Source organism: Hakea prostrata, chromosome 3 (genome assembly GCF_041222555.1).
Source record: "Hakea prostrata isolate BN-2017 chromosome 3, UWA_Hpros_2, whole genome shotgun sequence".
Classification (NCBI taxonomy): domain Eukaryota; kingdom Viridiplantae; phylum Streptophyta; class Magnoliopsida; order Proteales; family Proteaceae; genus Hakea; species Hakea prostrata.
In genome coordinates, this window is record NC_142602.1 from 56604906 (window position 1) to 56612465 (window position 7560).

Genomic DNA, 7560 nt, shown 5'->3' on the forward strand with positions numbered 1-7560 from the left:
GGAGAAGCACCTGCTGGGACCACACCTTCATCGGACGCCAACATAGTTGCCTCAGATGCCCGAAGAGTCTCCTTCGGGGGTGCACCAACTGAGCTCATCGGCGGGGGCGCCGGCAGCACCATCGGCAATGGAGTGATCAAGATCTTCCTGGGAAAGACGAGCGATCACTTCGGGCAAAGGAGGCGCAGGGACGGCATCAATAGAAGCTGCGGGAATCGACTTGAAGATTCACCGGCAGCGATCGCCTTACGCTTGGAGGATTCACTAGCTGAAACCACCGCACTGGCCCCAACCACCACCGACGGAACGATTTTCTTGCAAGATTTTGCTCTGATAAAGTTCGGGTTGATCTTGGGAGCCACTATGCAAAGAAACAAGCCATATCAGTACAGAAACAAACGACAACAACAAGGGGGAAACCCTAGTTTTCTATCACTTCTGACAAAACCAAAAAACTAAACCCCAAGTATAACTACTGTGCAGTTTACTCGGGGGGGAAGTGGGGAAAGAGATGAGTAATCAAAAAACTCACTTGTTCGAAGTTGATAGAGCTGTTGTTGGAGTACGAGGAATACGGAGAGGCCGAAGGACGAAAGGTCGCTTTAGCACTTTAGCAAATCTAACTTGGCGAAGTCGGGATAGATGGAGAGTACCCACGAAAGCTTTAAATAGCCTCAGGTATTAAGACGACGGTTGAAGGCTAAGGACAACCGACGACCTAGATCGAAATGACGCTTCGAAATCCGCAGAAAGCAAGATCAACGGTCGGAGGGATGCCACATGGAAACATGTGGAAGCGAGCACCTGATGCAGAGATACCTCCAATCGTCGCACCGCCATTAAAATAACGGATGTATTTTCGATTCATTGGAAACAGTGAATGGTATACAAAAGCAGGAAAACGTTTGAACTTCGCAGAAGGGAAACGTGCGGACTTTGCAATAAATGAAGTAGTGGGGAAGACTAATGCATCTTCCCGAAACACATCTTCACAATATTTCTACAAGATTATTATTCGGCGAGGAATGTAAAGTTAAGTGATGAGTTTTATCATTAATACTTTGATGTTCAAGGCAAGATTTCGGTAGGAGACGGGGAAATATAAAGGCCAACATGAGAAAGAAATGTCTATTCATTAAATAGAGGGTAAATCTGTACAAAGAGATAACTCCCTAAGCCTTTTCTTCATTGTTGCCCGAGGGACCCTGATCGGGAGGACTTTTCTCAGGATCATGAGAAGAGCCTTCCTCAAGAATGGCATCGGCTAAGTCCTCTACAGCAGCAACTTGAGACTCGGCTTGTGATTCCTCCTCTGGAAGTGCCGGCTCGTCAGCCAGGTATGCCTCATATTGAGGGTCAGCTGGAAAAGGATCATCTTCTTCCTGAGCCTAGTCCGGGAGATCCATACCAACTTTCCCGAAGACCTCTTTGTGGCACACCTCACGAAAAGGAGCAGTGTCGAAGGCAAGGATTGATCCGAGGATTCGCTCCCAAACGTCGTTCTGCCCCAGGCGATAAGCTTGAAGGTTGTAGATACCTAGCAGCTCGGAGAAAGGTACGCTGTTCAGGTATTTCCGAACACACTCCTTCCGAAGCTCTGGCTTTATATGCTCGGGCTTGCTAGGGATCCCCAACTTCAGATGTTCTTCAAGCTCCCTACTTTTGAATTCAAGCCTGTCACCAAACAACGTGGCAGTTGCTTTTTGCTTCCTGGCCTCGCGCTCGGCAGCAGAGGCACGAATCTTCGACGCTTCGAGGGCCTCCTTGAGGGAGATCACTTCTTCCTCATGCTTTTTCTGCAGCTCCACGGCGGCTGCGGTCAGCTACTGGTCTATTTCGGAATTGGCTTTCGCCAAATTCTCTTCACAGGTTTGCAGCAAGGAGCTGGTGCGACCAACCCGGCTCAATGCTTCCATGTGTTGATAAAAGCTCAACACAACATTCCTGGGAAGGCGGAAAATATCGAGAAGAAGTCATAAGGAATTATGAAAAAATAACTAAGCAAGAAGACCGGTACCTTGTAGATTGACTAACAAGGGAGGTGTCATCCGGGGCTTCAAATTCCTGGCGATCGAAGGAGCAAGAGCGAGGGAGCTCCATTCCGCAGCTTTCTCGGGATCCCGAGTCACCCTGTCGGTCGGCTTCGGGGTCCACCGGGGGTGAAGACCTCCTCACCATCCGTTGAAGCTTTGGATTTTTTATTGGAGGGAGCATCAATTGTGTCATGCCTCCTCTTGGTTCGGGTGGAGGAAGAGACATTAGACCTCTCCACCATCGGTTTCTTCCCTTTACCCGAAGCATCAGCTACGGGCCCGATATTCCCGATACCCCTATAAGAGGGGTCGGGAGAGGAAGAGAAGCCTCTTGATCTACGGTCAAGGCTCGGGCGATCGTTGCTCGGCTGTCACAACGGCCCCAGCGGCCTTCACCCATGAGCTTTCGGGGTTCATTCTTGGAGGCACTTGCAAAGAAGAAGGACAAGAGTCGAATTAAAAACATATCACTTCGATCAAATTAAAGGATGATGGTTAGAAGCTCACAATGAGCCAAGCCCCAGTACTGAAGGATGGAGTTATACTCCACTTCAAGTCCATGTATCTCTTGATACCACGGAATGGATTTGATTTTCCTGATGGCTGCCTCGTCTTCTCTGGATAAGGGAAGGCCTCGGTTATTCTCGGAAGAAGAAGTACACCTCCTCCGGGTGGTTGGGAAGTTAAGATCTGATGGAGGCGCTCGACGGAAAAAGTATCGTTCGCGCCATCTTTTGTGGTTAGAAGGGCAAGTTCCTTTGACAAGGATGCTGCCCCTCCAATCAAGTTCAGTCTTATTACGTTTGGACAGAAAAACCCATCCGGGAGGATGGGAGATAGAAAGAACATGAAAATGTACAAAGAGAGAAAAAGATGGCGTAATGCCAAGTTCAAAACACAAACCCAAGAAGCCGACGATAAGACGCCAGCTATTGGGGAGGAGCATTCGGGACAAATGTTCCAATGATTCAAAGCTGCGGAGAACAAAGGATTAAAAAAGGGAAAGCGAACCCCGCTTTCCGGTGCATCTATATACGAGAGAAAATTCACCCGAAAGGGATGAATCAACCCTCTCATCAGGGTGGGGAGCCCTAACCTGATATGAGGAAGGAAAATCAAAATCTTGGACAGCTGAAGGAAGGGTTTCCACATCGTAAATGGAGGGAATAGAGCCAGGTCCACCATCGGACCTGGAAGTTTGAGGCTGCCTAGAAGACTCGACAATCTTGGAAGATCCAGACTCGAGAAGGACAGGAGAAGTTTCGGTTTTTCTTTCAAAACCTTTTTGAGAAACTTAGCGAACTCGTGCCAGAGGACAGTTAGGGTTTTCTTATCACTATCCGACTGTTCGGGAGCAGGAGAAGCAAAAGCCTCACTGCTATTACCAACACTGGGTACCGGAGAAGCCCTATCGTCCGCCATTACTTGTTTCGATAAACTACAAAAAGAAAAAGACCGGTAAACTTACCGATTCAGGTGAGGCGGAAGCTTGAGAGCGGGAAGGCGCGAAGCAAACAACAAAGGTTCAAATTCCGGACGGGAAGAATGAAACCTACGAAGACAACGAACCGCTTTTAAAACTCCCGCACGAGTGTTCGAGAATCTGAACGATCGAGATTGATTCAAAACCAGCGATCAAGATTGAAAGACGTTTTGAAAGTTTGAACTCACGAATCCGAAATAGGCTTTCGAAAACCGTCGCTTGGATGACGTGAGCCACGACAGATCAACTGCAAGGAGATATGTGGCCTTACACTCACAACGCTCGAGGAAAAGTGACCATCGCATTAAATGTGATATGACATTTAATGAAGCACGCAGAGATTATCACTTGACGACGAACCCGAGTTAAAAACCAAGCCCTCGGGATTGACCGAACGGCAGTGCCGGGGGCTCGTGATATGGAGAGATTATGATCGGACCGGGTTCATACCTGGTCCGACCCTCGACCCCGGTCGAGACGGAGAGATCCGACTCGCTCCCGAGCGAACCGGATCCGGAAGATGGCTTCTTTGAAGAAGAAAGCTTATTCGGGCTGCAAGCGTGCCCTAATCCTACTTATGGATTAGGGTAATCACCCTAATGATGGCAGACTCGAATTGACGGCTGCGGATAATCATTATCGAAGGGATAATCATCGCATAATATAAAGGTTATCTCAGGAGTCCTCTACTAGCCCAAACTAGTAGAAGTCTATTGCTCAACGGATCTAACTGATAAGATCCAACGACTACCCGAAGAAGGCTCAAGTGCATCCAACGAAGGAGATTCGAAGGTACACTCTATATAAACCTCATACCATACAAGGTGAGGGGATCGAAAAGAATACTATCTGAGACTCAGGTTCAGATACATACTGATAGACCTAAACTATCAGCAATCTGCTATCTAGATCACCTTTCCCAGTTCTTCATTCCTTAGCTCTGCGCTTCTAGCAGAGCCGTTTGTGATTAAGTTCATCAACTGACTTAGCCTTCGGAGGTGGACTCCCGACCCCAGCGGTCGGGCCACATCTGACGCTTCGTTTTGCAGGACATCACGAGGAGATCTAAGGGCTGAGCAGATTTTGGACGCATCAAATGACAACCAATGATGCTCAAACCTCCATCGAGTCTCCCTCTTCTTGTGATGAACACAAGCCCTTCAGAAGCTCCTCAAAGAACCTTCAAGATCGAAGAACTGAGGCAAAACCAGAGAGTCGAAGCAGCCATGGACTAATCGCCAGAGAGCTCAGAAAACCCCCAATTCAGAAAACCCCAAATTGTGATTTACAAAACATATGATTTGAACCAGCCCAAAAGCCTCATATACAAACAAGTGAACCAGCCGGTTCAACAGAAAATCACTTAACCCATGTAAAATACCCAGATTCCTTACAAATCTCCCCCTTATTCTGTAAGTCTAAACAATACTCATAGAAGACTGGGCTTCAACCGTCATCGTCCAAGTGTACCTGCAAATACAAAAGAAAAGAGACCAAAGTACAAAGCAAATACAAAATGCAAAATACCTAGACATGCCCTAACCATGCAACACTAAAGGACTCACTACAGGCACATCATGCAACAAATGCAACAGGTAGAGAAACTCATGATTCACAACTCAACCAAATAAACATGGAGAGTACACATGCACAAACCAGGCATATATCTCACAAAAGAGATAAATAGAACAAGAGCCATAAAAAAATGGGCAGCATCTCCCCTAAAACTGCAACATATGCAAACCTGATAAAACATAAAAATACCACAAGACACACACCACAACGTAAAAGAACAAGTAATATACAACTCAAGACTACATAGAATATATAAACTAAGAAACAACATCACTAATTCCCAACAAATCAAAACAATGTAAGAATTTGGAAAGAGTTAATGACTTAGTACCACAATCTGCAGGATTATGCTCAGTACTTACCTTTTCAATCAAAAGTACACCATCAGTTATCTTTTCTCTAAGGAAGAAGTACTTAATATCAATATGTTTGGTCCTATCATGATAAACAGGGTTTTTACACAAGAAAATAGCACTTTGATTATCAACAAATACAATAGGCTTAATCTTTAAAATACCCAATTCACATAATAAGCCATTTAACCATATGCACTCCTTCACACACTCCGATGCAGCAACAAGCTCAGCCTCTGTAGTAGACAAGGCAACTACAGGCTGTTGTTGTACCTTTCAACTGATGCAATTACCAGATAACATGAAGAAATAAGAAGATAATGATTTCTTGTTATATTTATTACTAACATAATTAGAGTCAGTATATCCTTCAAGAATTAGACCATTAGGTGTGAACTTGAATACCAGACATTTATGAACAGTCCCTCTCAAATATCTCAAGAGCCACTTGAGAGCAAGCCAGTGTTCCTTATCATGATTGGACATAAACCTACTCAATACACTAACAGCATGAGCAATATCAGGTCTAGTACATATCATGAGATACATAAGAGAACCTAAAAGACTAGAATAAGGGATTTTGACATTTCATTCTTTTCAAAGCTATTTCTAAGACAATGATCATTAAAAAGTTCAAAATGTACAGCTAAAGGAACATTCACAGGTTTACAATTTAACATATTAAATTTCTCAAAAACCCTTAACAAATATAAACTTTGACAGATGAACATTGTGTCCTCCTCCTTACTCCTATAAATTTCAATCCCTAGAACTTTCTTGGCTATCCCAAGTTCTTTCATTTCAAATTCAGATTTCAACTTGTCTTTGACATCTTGAATAAGATTAGAATCAACACAAGTAATCAATATATCATCAACATAAAGTATTAGATACAAAACAACAGAGTCTGAAATGAGAAAATATAGGCAACTGTCATAAACACTTTTCCTAAAACCTACACTCAAAACAAATGTGTCAAACCGTTTGTTCCAATGCCTAGGGGCTTGTTTGAGACCATAGAGGGATTTCTTCAACAAGCAAGCTTGAGATCCATCTTCAGCTGCCAAAATGCCTAAAGGAAGTTGCATATATATCATTTCCTTTAAATTACCATGAAGAAAGGCAGTTTTGACGTCCATTTGCTCTATTTTCATTTTTGCCTGAGCAACTAGGGACAACAACAACCTTATAGTCTTATACTTGGCAACAAGAGAAAAAATTTCATCGTAATCCACCCCTTCTCTTTGGACAAAACCTTTAGTAACTAGTCTAGCCTTATATCTTTTAGAGTTGTCCACTCCATCATCTTTGATTTTAAATATCCGCTTGCAAGGCAATAGCCTTTGGTCCTTGGGCTTATCAACTAGTTCAAACCTGATTTTTATTCAATGATTCCAACTCTTCATTTATGGCTTGAACCCATAAATCCTTATCCTTGGAATCTAAAGCTTCCTCATAGGAACTAGATTCATTAGACCCAAATTCAGAAACTGAAACATCAGTTTCAAGGGCAAAGTTGGCTAAATACCTTTTAGGTGGCCTAACCTCTCTCCTCACTCTATCTCTTGCCAGTTGATAACTACTCAAATCAGGAGCCTCACCCACCTCTTTAGTGGAAGTCACAGAAGAGGGCATTGGCCCACTATCAATATCAGGAACCACAACTATAGGCTCATTATCACTAGAGTAGGGTTGAGGGGAAGTCAAGGGTTCTTTAGGTATACTACAATCAATAGTTTGAACAGGATTAAAGGAAACATCAACCTGCTCTAAGTCAAATTGAGTGAAATCAATCATTTTTTGATCAAGTGGATTAAGATTAGTATTGTCAATGGACTGGCAAGGGAATACATTCTGTCTAAAAAGAACATCCCTACTCACAAAGGTCTTAACACCAAGTATAGATCTATCCCACAATTTGTAGCCTTTCACTCCCTCAAGATACCCCAGAAAGATGCTCTTCTTACTCCTAGGCTCTAATTTACCAACGCTCTGATGAGCAAAGGCTTCACAGCTAAACACCCTAAGGTAGCCTAGCTTAAGGGGTTTCCTCCGTCACATTTCCTCAGGGGTTTTAGACCCTAGGGTTACAAAAGGACACCTATTGATCAGGTGA